This window comes from Pristiophorus japonicus, chromosome 16 (assembly GCF_044704955.1).
Source record: "Pristiophorus japonicus isolate sPriJap1 chromosome 16, sPriJap1.hap1, whole genome shotgun sequence".
Taxonomy (NCBI): domain Eukaryota; kingdom Metazoa; phylum Chordata; class Chondrichthyes; family Pristiophoridae; genus Pristiophorus; species Pristiophorus japonicus.
Genome location: NC_091992.1, coordinates 120,523,898 through 120,540,708, shown reverse-complemented (window position 1 = coordinate 120,540,708; position 16,811 = coordinate 120,523,898).

Genomic DNA, 16,811 nt, shown 5'->3' with positions numbered 1-16,811 from the left:
TATCCTGTTCTAAACTTCCTGCTTTAGTCAGCTCGGAAAACAACTAAGAAAACGTGCTTGAGTCCTACCGGGCAAAATATTGTAAACATGTAACCTTGTGTCTTAAGTGTCCGGTGTTGAATTGCTCACCATACAGGCTTTTCCTATTCAGGTCAAGGAAGTTCAGCCCTGTCCCTGCCAACTCACCCACTGCTCTGCTCTAGATCGTGAGAAGGTCTCGCCATGCAGAATTAAAATCGTAAGCACTATCACCATTTACTTACTTTTCTGAAGCTGTTAAGCCCCTCCCCCCTCCCCACCCCCATCCCCCCACCCCCAGGCATTTATTTCAGATTGTGAAGATTGAAGTTGCCATTGCTTCATCATGGCTGGGTCAAAATACTGGAATTCCCTACCTAATATCATCATCAGCACAAGCCATTCAACAGAAGCCCCACCACCACCTTCTCAAGGCAACTGGGGATGGGCAATAAATTCCGGCCTTGCCAGTGTCGCCTACATCCTCGGAACAAAGTTAGAAAAGGTTAGATCCAAAAAATAGCCGTTTTGAAGCATTTCTTTTTCAAATGTTCTTTATTAGAGTTAAGCAGTTGCACCCGTGCTACCAAATGGCCCCATCAATCCTCCATCCCTTAGTCAACAATACTGTAGTATTGTGTAAATGCAACCTGAATCCAATGTCGGGCCCCAATCCTGACTCTACAATAATGTGGAGGAGTGAGTCCATCTCCGCTTCACTTTAGAGTCGGTTCAGGCCTTCGCATCCAGTTTACGCACTCTAAGTGTGGTGTGAAGACGAAACCTGTGTCGCCGGCAGAGAGAAAGGAGACATTCTTCCCATAAGTCTGAATTATATTACAGCCAAGGTTCCTGAGGGGAAGTGACCCTGTTTAACGCATGGTACTACCCAGAACCCCCAAAAACTTCTTTAAAAATGTTACAATATTTATCCAGTTCTAATTTTATCATTACAGTCATAAATTATATGCCCTTCCTCCACTACACTGTTGAATTTGCACTACAGTAATCTGGATTTACATTTCAAAATGTATTACAAATGCATAACTTCAGTTTAGCAGAGGGGTCTTAAAACAGGCGTGTTAGCCGTAGGTATGCAAATGAGGGGTGTGGTGCCTGTTTTAGGACTCTCCCACTAAGTTGGCTGAGCATCCTGTTCAAATGGGCGAGCTGCCTCTAGTGTCAGCAACTTACTGAAATGATTGGCATGAGCTTCGAGGTCCAATTGTGGGCACGCTTTGGGCCTCCCGGTTGGGGAAAATCAGGCCATAACCGATTTCTACCCCTCAATCTCTAAGCCATTGGGAATTGTTTTGTCTTGAAATTTGATCTAGTTGTACAATCTTTACTACCCCATCTAAAAAGCAGCTGTTGTCACGCTATTTAAATGGAACTGAGCCTTGTACATGAAGATAAATTATGAAAGCAAATTAGCATGAAATATAAAAACAGATGGTAAGAGTTCCTTCAGGTGCATAAAAAGGAAAAGAGTGACTAAAGTAAATGTTGGTCCCTTAGAGGATGAGACTGGGGAATGAATAATGGGGAACAGGGAAATGGCAGAGAAGTTGAACAAATATTTTGTATTGGCCTTCATAGTAGAAGACACTAAAAACATCCCAATAGTGGATAATCAGGGGGCTATAGGGAGGGATGATACAATCACTATCACTAAAGAAGTAGTACTTGGTAAAATAATGGGACTAAAGGTGGACAAGTCCCCTGGACCTGATGGCTTGCATCCTCGGGTCTTAAAAGAAGTGGCTGCAGAGACAGTGGATGCATTGGTTGTAATCTACCAAAATTCCATGGATTCTGGGGAGGTCCCAGCGGATTGGAAAACTGCAAATCCCCCTTATTTAAAAAAAGGAGGCCGACCAAAAGCAGGAAACTATAGACCGATTAGCCTAACATCTGTCATTGGGAAATTGCTGGAGTCCATTATTAAGGAAGCAATAGCAGGACATTTGGAAAAACATGATTCAATCAAGCAGTCAGCATGGTTTTATGAAAGGGAAATCATGTTTGACAAATTTGCTGGAGTTCTTTGAGGATATAACAAGCAGGGTGGATAAGGGGGAGCCAGTGGATGTGGTGTATTTGAATTTCCAGAAGGCATTCGATAGAGTGCCACATAAAAGTTCACTGGGTTGGGGGTAGTATATTAGGATGGATAGAGGATTGGCTAACTAACAGAAAACAGAGAGTCAGGATAAATGGGTCATTTTCCATTTAGCAAACAGTAACTAGTGGGGTGCCGCAGGGATCAATGCCGGGGCCTCAACTATTTACAATCTATATTACTGACTTGGATGAAGGGACTAGTGTAATGTTGTAAAGTTTGCTGATGATACAAAGATGGGTGCAAGAGCAAATTGTGAGGAGGAGACAAGAAATCTGCAAAGGGATATAGACAGGCTAAGTGAGTGGGCAAAAATTTGGCAGATGGAGTATAATGTGGGAAAATGTGAGGTCATCCACTTTGGCAGAAAAAATAGAAAAGCAAATTATAATTTAAATGGAGAAAAATTGAAGAGTGCTGCAGTACAGAGGGACCTGGGAGTCCTTGTGCACGAAACAAAAAAGTTAGTGTACAGGTAATCAGGAAGGCAAATGGAATGTTGGCCTTTATTGCAAGGGGGATGGAGTATAAAAGCAGAGAAGTCCTTCTACAACTGTACAGGGTATTGGTGAGGCCACACCTAGAGTACTGCGTACAGTTTTGGCCTCTGTACTTAAGCAAGGATATACTTGCATTGGAGGCTGTTCAGAGAAGGTTCACTAGGTTGATTCCGGAGATGAAGGGGTCGATTTTTGAAGGTAGGTTGAGTAGTTTGGGCTTATACACATTGGAGTTCAGAAGAATGAGAGGTGATCTTTTCGAAACATATAAGATAATGAGGGGGCTCGACAAGGTGGATGCAGAGAGGATATTTCTACTCATAAAACTAGCGGGCATAGTCTCAGAATAAGGGGCCATCCATTTAAAACTGAGATGAGGAAGAATTTCTTCCCTGAGGGTTGTAAATCTGTGGCATTCTCTGCCCCAGAGAGCTGTGGAGGCTGGGTCATTGAATATATTTAAGGCGGAGATACAGGTTTTTGAGTGATAAGGGAATAAAGTGTTACGGGGAACGGGCAGGGAAATGGAGCTGAGTCCATGATCAGATCAGCCATGATCTTATTGAATGGCGGAGCAGGCTCGAGGGGCCGTATGGTCTACTGCTGCTCCTATTTCTTATATTCTTGTGCATGCATGAGACATCACCGAGAAATAGATTCATACATAGTATTTACAGCACAGAAACAGGCCATTTGGCCCAATAGGTTCGTGCGGTGTTTATGCTCCACAGGAGCCTTCTCCCACCCTTCTTTCTCTCACCCCATCAGCATATCCTTCTTTTTCTTTCTCCTTAAATGCATCTATGCTATTCTTGCCATAAGATTCACTGAATGAAGCAGCAAGCTGGTTACAGATAAGGATAGTGGGAGATTGTAGACAGTTCAACTTTCAGCAAACATGAAATGGAAAAAGTTCAAACATTAAAGGCATGTTACGCTATATCAAGTTACAACTAAATAGTATTTATCGCTTGAACTTTATTGTTGAACTCGTAACAAAATATTTTAGGTACAATACTGTTACAAAATAACCTCATTGGTGAAATAAAGTCCATAAATAAGGCTAACTGTGGCCAGACATTGTATGGGGAATAGGCTACAGGCTGTGACTCTACCCCTTCAGATGGATACAATTACAGACTTGTGTGACTTCAGATCAGAGAATAACATGTCAGGTGTTGAGAAGTCTCAGTATTTTGAGAAACTGCACAGCTTCTAGGAAAATTGGAAGCGAATTTTAACGGCAGTATTAACGGATAGCCCAAAGAGGAAATTGCAGCATATGGCGTCCGTTTATTGATCGGGCAACTTTTATAAGTTCAAAGTAGCCCCGTGCACAGAGGTAACAGTTGGACAGATATATGAACCCCACATATGGTAACATTTTAGTGGTAAACAATCTAAGCCCTTTAAGCTGATGGAAACAAATTTGGGCAGATTTGTGTAGAGTGGAGGAATTTGTAATTGAGAAATATTTTCCAGCATTGTTAACCCTTTAATCTTCCTTTTTAAAAAATCTCTGTCAGATCCCACAGACTTTTGTCCCTTGCCATCTTGTTTTCTCTTTCAGCCAAGAGGTCTGGATGGTGGAGCTATATGTTTCTCCACAGTTACTATTAATGTTACTTTGGTCAATATCCCACAGTATGTGAGCTGTCTCTTGCCTGTTGCTTAATCAAAATGGCTATTCGCTTGAAGAGCCAATCAGTAGTGATGAACTATTAAATTGACTGCATTGCTTAGATGGGGGTAGAAATCTATTCTTTCAAAAATACGGATGTAACCTGGGGTTGATTGTCTCTCAGGTAATCATACTTCTCATTCCTTTGATTGGCTCGATTGAAATTTAGCGTGACTCCTGAGCGGCCAATCACAGAGTTAGCCTGAAAATGTAGTTCCATGACTCATTGTGAAAGAGAAAAAAATGACTGTTGCCAAATCACTGTTAGCTGTTATACAGAAAGAAACTTTCCTGATGGCCCAGTCCATTACAGCAGGTCATAAAACACCTGAGAGCAGCAGTTTTATTGCGGGGCTCATAAATGGCATAATAGTTCCAGTCACATCGTGCGATAAATTACATATCACACTGGAGTAGTGAAGGTAGTGGGGTGTTCAACTCTGCAGGTCCTTGTCCAGCATTCATAGGTGTGTATTTCCAGTGGAACTTGTTCAAAAGAGAGACTCAAATCTAGTCAACTGTCAATCATGAAGTATGGACCCAAGAGGTCCCACCTCCCATTGCTTTGATTGGTTCCATTTCACCTTGGTGTCAATCTGCATCTGACTGTCAGTATAGCCACTTGCAAATGGTAGAAGGAGGTAATGTATGGCTGAATGAATGAAAAACAAGGTTTGTATCATAGTTTAGACATACAGTTCATTTACAGATGTCTCAATCACAATGGTATTATTTGGTCTGTTGTATTATTTACTTTGTAAATATATAGGCATATGGTGTTGTTTAAAGTTCTAAATTTTACAGTAGTCTGGGATTAGTGGTTTGGCAGCAATGTTGAATGGCAACCACCTCACACTGCAGTGGCTGCTGGCTCTAACTTCCTGCCAATGCTGCAGTATTCCCGTCATAGATGCTTAATTTCAGGGAAAAATTTAAATATTTCCCCATTTTGTACGTGACTCCATGTGCTCCCCGTTCGTTTGGAGGAAGGACCTTATTTAACACTGAGATAAGAAATTTCTTCTCTGAGGGTTGTCAATCTGTGGAATTCTCTGCCCCAGAGAGCTGTGGAGGCTGGGTCATTGAATATATTTAAGATGGAGATAGACAGATTTTTGAGCGACAAGGGAGTAGAGGGTTTTGGGGAGCGGGCAGGGAAGTGGAGTTCATGATCAGATCAGCCATGATCTTATTGAATGGTGGAGCAGGCTCGAAGGGCTAAATGGCCAACTCCTGCTCCTATTTCTTATGTTCAGCAGTGATTATAGCTGCTGTTTAGTACGTAGGATGTTTCAGAAGTGGCAGCGAACTAACACCACTTAACATATCTGAGTTATTGGATTTCAGATAGGAAGGGTGCTTTATATTTGGTGGGTGCATTGCTTCCTATCCTTTCACTGGCTGTCTCTGCAGTCCAGGCTCACCTCTGACAATGTTATGTCCTTGCAATGAGATGAGAGGGCAATGTACACTTCCCACCCGAGGTGGGATGCCCAGCTGTCATAAACCTTTTCTGTGTTGACTTGGAGCTAGTTGGTGCTCAGACCTGTAGAATGTACACTTTTCCTGCTGTCTTTCCAACCATGCATATTCATCGTCTCTCGGCCACGACAGGAGGATTTGACAGAAGCACCACAGGATCAAGTTGGGAAGTTTGGGTCATTCTTAACTTAACCTGGAAGAGCTGTGTTCCTTATTGCCTGGCGCAATCTCCCATCTTTGCTTGTTCTACCTTCTTGAATGGAAAGTTATGGAAGTTGAAGAAAATAACCATAAAATATGACAAATATTTCTTATATGTATGAAAATGATTTTTATCAGTATTTAACCATAGCTTTTAAGTAAATATGCAGTCATGTTTTATGAATGGTGAGAGACTGAAAAATATTTGCATTCAGAGGGACCTGGGTGTCCTTGTATGTGAATCACTGAAAGTTAACCTGCAGTTACAGCAAGCAATTAGGAAAGCAAAGGTATGTTAGCTTTTGTCACATTAGAGTATAAGAGTAAAGAAGTCTCACTACAATTATACAGGACCTTGGTGAAGCCACACCTGGAGTACTGTGTACCGTTCTGGTCTCCTTACCTAAGGAAAGACATACTTGCAACGAAAGTTCACTAGACTGGTTCCTGGGATGAGGGATTTCCCTATGAGGAGAGATTGAGTAGACTAGACCTATATTCCCTAGAGTTTAGAAGAATGAGAGGTGCTCTAATTGAAACATATAAAAATTCTTAAGGGGCTTGACAGGGTTAATGCTGACAAGATGTTTCCCCAGGCTGGCGAACCTAGAACACGGGGTCACGGTCTCAAAATAAGGGGTCGGACATTTAGGACCGAGATGAGGAGCAATTTCTTCACTCAAAGGGTTTTGAATCTTTGGAATTCTCTACCCCAGAAAGCTGTGGGTGTTCAGTTGTTGAGTATATTTAAGACAAAGGTCGATAATTTTTTGGGAACGAAGGGATATGGGAATAGTGCGGGAAGGTGGAGTTGAGGTAGAAGATCAACCATGATCTTGCTGAATGGCGGTGCAGGCTTGAGGGACCAAATGGCCTACACCAGCTCCTATTTCTTATGTTCTTTGTGTTCTAAAATCCCAAACGAAGCTGATTCCTGTACTGATTTTTCCTCAAGTACCAGTTTGTTCCTCATATTATTACAGTCAGTCAGTCATCACAACCAGCCTGATTGTTGTACCACTCCCCTCTGCCAGTTTCAACAGCTGTCTGCCATCTATCCTCTTTTATATTCATTCTCCTTATAAGGAAGCAGTACACACTTTGTGAAATCCACTCGTAACTTACAGAAGAATACATTGGTGCATGAGGATAATCGGTACATTGGGTATACAGTGGGAACAGGTCAGGATAAGTTAATGAGTCTCTGGATTGGTACTGCATTGAGGTATCAGCGATGGGCCTTCTTGGGTCAAAACAGGTTCCTTTGAGAAGAGCTTGTTGGTTTGTGGTTCCCCTCTGACCTTTCGGAAGGCAGTCTGAGTTTCTGAGGTCCTGGGTCGTGTGGCCTTTGGCTTAGCGGCAGCATTCCCGCGACTGAGTCAGAAGGTGCGCCTGCTGAAGGCAACGGAACTGTCCTACTTTTTAAAAGCCAAGTTATGAATGCCTTTTTGGTCCATGTTGATCTTTTGCCAGCATCGCTGTAACAAATGCTGACAACAGCTCATTTATAATTCCAGGAGACGGGCTGTGAGCGATTGATTAAACGCAGCCGCTGGGCTCAGCTCACTTGGCGGCTTTTTCAAACAAATGTTGAATATGTGAGCAGGAGTGCCCACCTCCTAATGGTATTAAAAAGACCTTGGAGTAAGCTTACACAGTGCCCAGGGTCCAACGGAACATTTCATCACTTTTGATAGGTGGCCTCGCACAATAAGAAAGAAAGACTTGCATTTATATAGCGCCTTTCACGACCACCCGACATTTGAAAGCACCTTACAGCCAATGTACTTTTGGAGTGTAGTCACTGTTGTAATGTGGGAAATGCAGCAGCCAAATTACGCACAACAAGCTCTCACAAACAGCAATGTGATGATAACCAGATAATCTGTTTTTGTTATGTTGATTGAGAATAAATATTGGCCAGGACACCAGGGATAACTATCTTGCTCTTCTTCGAAATAGTGCCATGGGATCTTTTACGTCCACCTGAGAGAGCAGGCGGGACCTCGGTTTAACGTCTCATCCGAAAGACAGTACCTCCAATAATGCAACACTACCTCAGTGTCAGCCTCAATCTATGTGCTCAAGTCCCTGGAGTGGGACTTGAACCCACAACCTTCTGACTCAGAGGCGAGTGTGTGACCCACTGAGCCACAGCTGACACTGGATTGGAGTTATACGCCACATGATGTCAAGCACAGAGAGTGTGAAATTGACTCCACTGGTCAGGGCCTCCCACTGAATCATAGAACCATACAGCACAGAAGGAGGCCATTTGGCCCATCTTGGCTGTGCTGGCTTTCTGAAAGAGCTACTAATTAGTACCACTCGTCTGCTCTTGCCCCGTCGGCCTGCAAATTTTTCCTTTTTAAGTACAGACCCAATTCCCTTTTGAAAGTTACTATTGAAACCGCTTCCACAACCCTTTCAGGCAATGCAATCCAGATCTTAATCACTCGCTGTGTAAAACACATTCTCTTCATCTTCCACCCCCCTGGCTTTTTTGCCAATTATTTTAAATCTATGTCCTCTGGTTAAAATAGTCACACATTCCATCACACTTAAATTGTTTATTTCATTTACAATCTCAGCTTAATGCGTTGTGGAGTCAGAATGGGACTGGATGTCATTGTCACATCTGTGGCCAATGCAGAAACAGCCGTATTGCTGCAACCTTAGCTTGATCTTCTCCACTAGCCATCACGGAGGTTCTGCCAGGGAAGGAAAGAACGTTTTTATTGTAACAGGTTTGTAAAACAAGCCTGTAATAGTGGGGGTAATTTTACGAGTCTTCACTGCCAGCGGGGCATCTCAGCACACACTGTAGCATTGCTCCCAGTGAGTTTTCACAGCGGAGAGTTCATTAGTAGTTGGCTGCTTCAGGCAGAGCTTGAATGTAGCAAATAAACAAGCTTAAGTGCGATAGAATACGTGACTATTTCAAAGTGCAAATACCTTTTGGAGTTACCAGGCGCTATATTTTCTTGTACTAATTTTGAATTGAGCTGGATGGAGACAAATTTTAGCAGAGAATGTCAATTTGTTAATACAGGATAAATCAAACAGGGCAAGTTACAGATCAGTAACTCTTGGAATTGTTTCAAGGTGGTTTAGATTTGAATAAATGTGCCCTGTATCCTCATTGCAATCACCTTGTTATCACCAAACAAATTCCTTGACATGACCAAAGTCAATAAGAAAAGAGGTCTCTCGTCAAAAAGAGATGAATATGAAATATTTCTGAACAGTTTGTTTTGAGTTTACTATTTCTCTCCTCCTTTGCACCAGGTATCATTTTGCAACTAAACAGGTCCCTGCCAATCCTGATTTATCCCAAACTGATTTTTCCACCTTTCAGGCGGTAAGAACATTAACCTAGAAATTGTTGTTGGGGTCAATAAAATGTGAGCTGAATATTACAACTGTAATGTATTTGCTTCATGGGTTCTTTGCTTAAGAATTTATGGCAACGCATTGCTATTAAGATCTAGTTGGTTTATTAGCAAAAGGTTTAACAATCACACTACACATTACCAGTTCGTCCACCAGGCTCACAGCCACCTGCCCCATCGTGGATCCCCCGAACCCAACTGTTGGGGTTTTATTGACATTTGTGAACATCACGTGACTGGTTAAGCCGCTCCCAACTCAACAGTTCGACAAACCTATGAACTTACTCACAGGTGCTTACATTACAACAACTAAATGTGCCTTACGCCTTATTTTACTGATTTGAGGAGGTGTGCTAAATATTTCAATGCCTGCACAGCGGGCCAGCTGGTCAGTTATTGGAGAGTAGCACTTGCCAAGTGCAGTGAATGCTGAGAGACATTTAAACCTGTGAAATAGTGCAGGGAAGCCTTGGTCAGCTGTAATTGCAAGAGTTTTGCTGAATCCATCCATCCAGACAGAGGAAAGCCAGGATGTGGCAGCTCTGCATGAAAGGAAGAGGCACAAGACACTCTGGGATTCTAATCTCATAGAGCCTGTGTACAAATAATGATTGGTGTCTGAACAGAATTGTTTATATGAACCACTCGTGTCCATGCAGAATGCACTGCAAGATCTAACAAGGAGGATGGAGGTCTTCTTGCCAGATCTGCACGTGACGGACAAATGGTGTCTGCACTGTAGCCTTCCATGGAACATTTGGCAACTCTTGTGACATCTACAGCACAGCCTGTAGTAGTGCAGGTCATAAACATAGTGGAAGCATCTCTCATGGATGCTCACACTGGTGCTACAGAGATTTCAGAGTCAAATCTTACCGATACTTTCTTAGCTGGCTCCTGTATCCTGGGAAATTGCAAAGAGGGGGAGGTTCACAGAGCTTGACACTGCTTAAACTTCTGCTCTCGCACCGATCAGTGGACATGCTTAGCTTGTGCCCGTCATAGAAGTGGATCAGGCAGCGGTCTCTCAAGGTGACATCGCACCCGACCCATCAAGCATCCCACCCAAGTGGCACAAAGGCAGCCCCAGCATCTCCACTCACGGCCGACTCGGGTACGGGGTCACAGCAAAGCAAATCACAAGGAGGACTTGGCCCAGCGGATTACCCGCAGCTCCCAGTGAAACCCTGCAGCCCACCAGCACAGATACCCCTTCCAAAAGGCAAATCGCTTTAAAGAAATAGAAAACCATGTTCACCTCTCAAGCTAAGAGATGCCAGGGTCCATTTACTACAACTTCTCTGGCTGAGACCAGCCAGCTCCACACAGATTGGCGATCAAATCTGGCACCTGCTGCTCGGTATGATTTAATGTTACACAAGATTACGTTTTCACTCACTACATCAGGAAAGAAGGTGAATTAAGGATTTCTTGTGTACCATGTGCTGACTGCACAGAAGGCAGGTTGAAAAGTGTAATGCAGGGATTCATATTGCGCAGTATTTCCTCTTTAATAACATAATTCACACTCCAAGAGGACATAAGAAACGAGCAATAATACTTCAATATAACCATCTGCCAACCAGATTGTTTTGTTTATAAAACAGAACAAATTTATTAATGTGTATGAAGTCTTCCAAAAGACTATTATTGATTATTGTCATCTGTGATATTGGATTATTGATGCATTAATTGTTTTTTTTACACTGGAGTTACAATGTGCAGAATATCCATTCACATCCTCCCGAGACACTGTGCTGCAGTACTAATCCATCCTTATTTTCTCCAGAGGGCTCAGGCCTAACACACGACTGGCAGCTATTAAATGTGGAAGTTGTTTTGCAGGTGTCTTGGCACCAGGAGTATGGGAAAGCGAGAATGAGGCCAAGCGTCCTCAATCACGCGAGTTGCGTGTGACTTAGCAGCTAAATGCCAATATTCACCACTGCTACCCTTTCAGGGCAAGATAATCTGTCTTCAATCTGCTCCCTGCACAATACAAATGTTTCAAATAAACTGCAGAACGACCGAGCCACTGCTCAGCATTTGCTGGGCTCAATAACAAATGCAGGCGGCTTTTTTTGAAGGCTGCCATTGTTTCGTAATTTAGAGAAAGAATTTGATTTATGTTCAGCTAAAGGATTACACTGAAATGAGCAGTCTGAAGAAAAAGAAATAACTCGTACATCTACAGCGCCTTTCATGACCTCGGGACGCCCCAAAGCGCTTGGCAGCTCACCAAGTACTTTTTGAAGTGTGGTCACTGTTGTCATGTCGGAAAGACGGCTGCCTAAATTGTGCATAGCAAGATCCCACAATGTGATGATGAGCAGATGATGTTTTTTTTAAGTGATGTTGATTGAGGGATAAATATTGGCCAGGACATCGAGGAGAACACCTCTGCTCTTCTTCCAAATAGGGCCGTGGGATCTTTCAGCAAAATTTGTTCTCTTAATATTATGGTCAATGTGGACTGACAGCTCTTTCAAAACAACAATCCAAAATATAAGCCTGGATATAAACAAGGTTTGAATCTCCATAAATTCACAATGCCAAGACTATTTCCTTATCTAAGATCTTTCAGCCTTCTTGGCTGACAGATCGTTCACTTCAGTATGTATTAGGCTAAAGCCGACAAATTTGTTCCTTGTTGTTCGGGTCAGACAAAGATGTAACATTATAAAACAATTATTTTGATGTGATATCTTTATAAAGCGAGATTTCTGACAAATTGAAAATGTGAGGGGGGAAAAAAAAAATAATACGGCAAAATGAGACTTCGAATGAAGGGAACTTACTGGAGGCACATTATCCCTCACTGTAGAGAAAAGATTAATAGCCTATATTTGTTTGTAGATTATAGTAGGCGGCAATCAAAGTAAAGGCTGAGCTAGATTTCCTTGTGTGCGATTTCATGAAATGCAACTTCATTAGTGTGAATTGCAACACATCTATAATAATTCTCCTCAAACAACTCCAGCTGTGTTTATACAGTATTTTTCAGAGTTGATTTCAGCCTCACTGAACCTGATTTAGGTTTGTCTGGCCACAAATTAAATACTCAGGACCATAGGACAATTCTACACTTTCATTGCTGCACACATAGCCCTGCTCTGGTTGTTGAATCTTAATTGGACCGAGAATGTGGGCAGCAACACCCAACACCATCTAAACATTTTTTAAAAAGCTGTAAGTTTATTATGTGCCCAAGAGACCCATTTTTAAACCTATTGTGACAACGCCCTGGAGTTCTGTTCATGTGGTGTCGAGTGAAGTGGTATGAGACTCCATAAGCTTTCACACTGCTTCCCTCCGAAGACCATTAGGAACCCAATCTTGGAGCTATAGTGTCAGCTGTGGCTCAGTGGGTTGCACACTCGCCTCTGAGTCAGAAGGTTGTGGGTTCAAGTCCCACTCCAGGAACTTGAGCATAAAAAAAAATCTAGGCTGACACTCCCAGTGCGGTGCTGAGGGAGTGCTGCACTGTTCGAGGTGCCGTCTTTCGGATGAGACAGTAAATCGAGGCCCCATCTGCTCCCTCAGGTGGACATAAAAACCCAGATTATCACATTGCTAGTTGTGGGAGTTTGTTGTGCGCAAATTGGCTGCCGTGTTTCCCACATTATAACAGTGACTACACTCCAAAAATGCTTCATGGGCTGTAAAGCACTTTGAGACATCCGGTGGTCATAAAAGGCACTATATAAATGCAAATCTTTATTTCTTTCTCTTTTTACTGTTACCTTTGATTTTTGAAAAACAGAAATATTACCATTTAATTATCGATTGTTAAAAGTTTGATAATCCAATTATGTAATGTCAGTCAGTGGTTCAGTGGGTAGCACTCTCGCCCCTGAGTCAGAAAGTTGTGGGTTCAAGACCCACTCCAGAAACTTGAGCACAAAAGACTAGGCTGACACTCCAGTGCAGTGCTGTGGGAGCATTGCACTGTCGGAGGTGCTGTCTTTTGGATGAGATGTTAAGCCGAGGCCCTGTCTGTTCTCTCTCAGGTGGACGTAAAAGATCCCATGGCACTATTTCGAAGAAGAGCAGGGGAGTTTTCCCTGGTGTCCTGGCCAATATTTATCCCTCAAGCAACATAATGTGGTCATTATCACATTATTGTTTGTGGAAACTTGCTGAGTGCAAGTTGGCTGCCGCGTTTCCCACATTACAACAGTGACTACACTTAAAAAGAAAAGTACTAATCGGCTGTAAAGCACTTTGGAACGTCGGGTGGTCGTGAAAGGCGCTATATAAATGAATAATATGACTGCATAATATCTTCATAAAATGGCTTTAAGTCACTATGACTACCTTCACATAGTTTTGTAATATTTAAAAATAAATGTAAAAATTTATTTCAATTTATTGCTAAATCATATTACTGTACATTCTTGTTAGTGTGGCACATTGGTAAATTAACTCATTCCCGTCAAACCACTATAGCTGAATTTTTACAATGTTTTGTGAGCTTCAATAAAATATTGCTGTTAAATTATTTTGGTTATACAAAGGTTGAAACCAAACATTGGCGCACAGTCTCAGCGATGAATGAATCAACACCTTTGTGTGAAATTCCTTTATCTATTTTATCAAAGACATTAACCTGCTTAGTTTAGTTTAAATGGGAAAAATAATGGACAAATAAACCTCACCAGTACGTGTTCATCACTAATATTGTACAATATGTGTTGGGACAATTCATTGGGAATTCGGTTGCAGAGATCAGGACTTTCCATTCAAACTGGGCGCGCCAATTCTTTTCAGATATTAACCATTAGTTGCACTATACTTTACCATCGTGCTCTTCCTTCATATAACTAACAGCAGCTCTGGGTAGGAGTCTGGACTCCCTTTTCATTTACATCCTTCCTGTGCACTTCTGTATGAGTTTCTCTTCATTGACCTCGACAATCTTTAACAAGGATATTTCTCCCATTTATTTAACTCAACCCGATGGGGGTAAGACACTGAAAAGTGCTACAAATGGAGAAAAAGTCCATTGGCACTTTGTACCATTCTTGGTCCATCTACTTTTACATTAAAGAAAGAAAGACTGCATTGATATAGCGCCTTTTACGACCACCGGACATCTCAAAGCACTTTACAGCCAATGAAGTACTTTGGGAGCGTAGTCACTGTTGTAATGTAGGAAACGTGGCAGCCAATTTGCACACAGCAAGTTCCCACAAACAGCAGTGTGCTAATGACCAGATAAACTGTGTTTGCTATGTTGATTGAAGGATAACCACTGGCCAGGACACCAGGGATAACTCCCCTGTTCTTCTTCGAAATAGTGCCGTGGGAGGTTTTACGTCCTCCTGAGAGAACAGCCGGGGCCTCCATTTAATGTCTCATCTGAAAGACGACACCTCCGACAGTGCAGCGCTCTACCAGCACTGCACTGGAGTGTCAGCCTAGATTTATGTGCTCAAGTTCCTGGAGCGGGACTTGAACCCACAACTTTCTGACTCAGAGGTGAGTGTGCTACCCACTGAGCTGCAGCTGATACTGCTGTGTAAATAATGCTAAAAGTAAAATATTCAACATTTAAAGCTGGAATGTATTCAACACAGATTGCTTCTTGGTCTTTGTAAGTTTTTAATCATTTTTTGTGTAAAATTTTATTGGATAATACCACAGGAAAGTGGGGAAGAGGAGTGTTGTGGTCATGAACTCCGATGGAGCACTGTCTTCGACTCTTCCTGATTGTCTTCTCATTCAAGGGAGGCAAATAACCACAACTAAACCAAGCAGGGTAAATTTCTCCCTGGCAAAAGCAGTTCATTAATTTATTGAACTAGTGAGGCCCCTGATCAAAAATGTTCTGGTTTTATGTAACTCAAAACATAAGAACATAAGAAATAGGAACAGGAGTAGGCCATACGGCTCCTCGAGCCTGCTCCGCCATTCAATAAGATCATGGCTGATCTGATCATGGACTTAGCTCCACTTCCCTGCCCGCTCCCCATAACCCCTTATCCCCTTATCGTTAAGAAACTGTCTATTTCTGTCTTAATTTTATTCAATGTCCCAGCTTCCACAGCTCTCTGAGGCAGCGAATTCCACAGAGAAAAAATTTCTCCTCATCTCTGTTTTAAATGGGCGGCCCCTTATTCTAAGATCGTGTCCTCTAGTTCTAGTCTCCCCATCAGTGGAAACATTCTCTCTGCATCCACCTTGTCAAGCCCCCTCATAATCTTATATGTTTCGATAAGATCACCTCTTATTCTTCTGAGTTCCAATGAGTAGAGGCCCAACCTACTCAACCTTTCCTCATAAGTCAACCTCCTTATCCCCGTAATCAACCTAGTGAACCTTCTCTGAACTGCCTCCAAAGCAAGTATATCCTTTCGTAAATATGGAAACCAAAACTGCACACAGTATTCCAGGTGTGGCCTCACCAATACCTCATATAGCTGTAGTGAGACTTCCCTGCTTTTATACTCCATCCCCTTTGCAATAAAGGCCAAGATATCATTGGCCTTCCTGATCACTTGCTGTACCTGAATACTCTCCTTTTGCGTTTCATGCACAAGTACCCACAGGTCCCACTGTACTGTGGCACTTTGTAATCTTTCTCCATTTAAATAATAACTTGCTCTTTGATTTTTTCTGCCAAAGTGCATGACCTCACACTTTACAACATTATACTCCATCTGCCAAATTTTTGCCCACTCACTTAGCCTGTCTATGTCCTTTTGCAGATTTTTTGTGTCCTCCTCACACATTGCTTTTCCTCCCATCTTTGTATCATCAGCAAACTTGGCTACATTACACTCAGTCCCTTTTTCTAAGTCATTAATATAGATTGTAAATAGTTGGGTCCCAGTACTGATCCCACTAGTTACTGGTTGCCAACCAGAGAATGAACCATTTATCCCGATTCTCTGTTAGCTAGCCAATCCTCTATCCATGCTAATATATTACCCCCAACCCCGTGAACTTTTATCTTGTGCAGTAACCTTTTATGTGGCACCTTGTCAAATGACTTCTGGAAGTCCAAATACACCACATCCACTGGTTCTCCTTTATCCACCCTGAGCAAGAGGTACAATCTTGAGGGAAAGGGGAAAAGTGGAGCAAAAAAATAATGCTATTAAATTATCTCTCTCCTTGGTTGTCTCTATCAATTATACATACTCACAGCTCTAATGTCACACTCACACACACTACTGACACTCACACATGACTGTCACACACACACACACACACACACACACACACACATTACTGACGCACGCACTCTACTGTCATTCTCACATGCTACTGACTCAGATTCTGAGGAACTGCCTATGGTGACTGACACACACTCTGTACTGTCAAACACTCACAGCTCTACTGTCACACTCACACACACTACTGACACACTCACACACACTACTGTCACACACACACTGGATGTCTCAAAA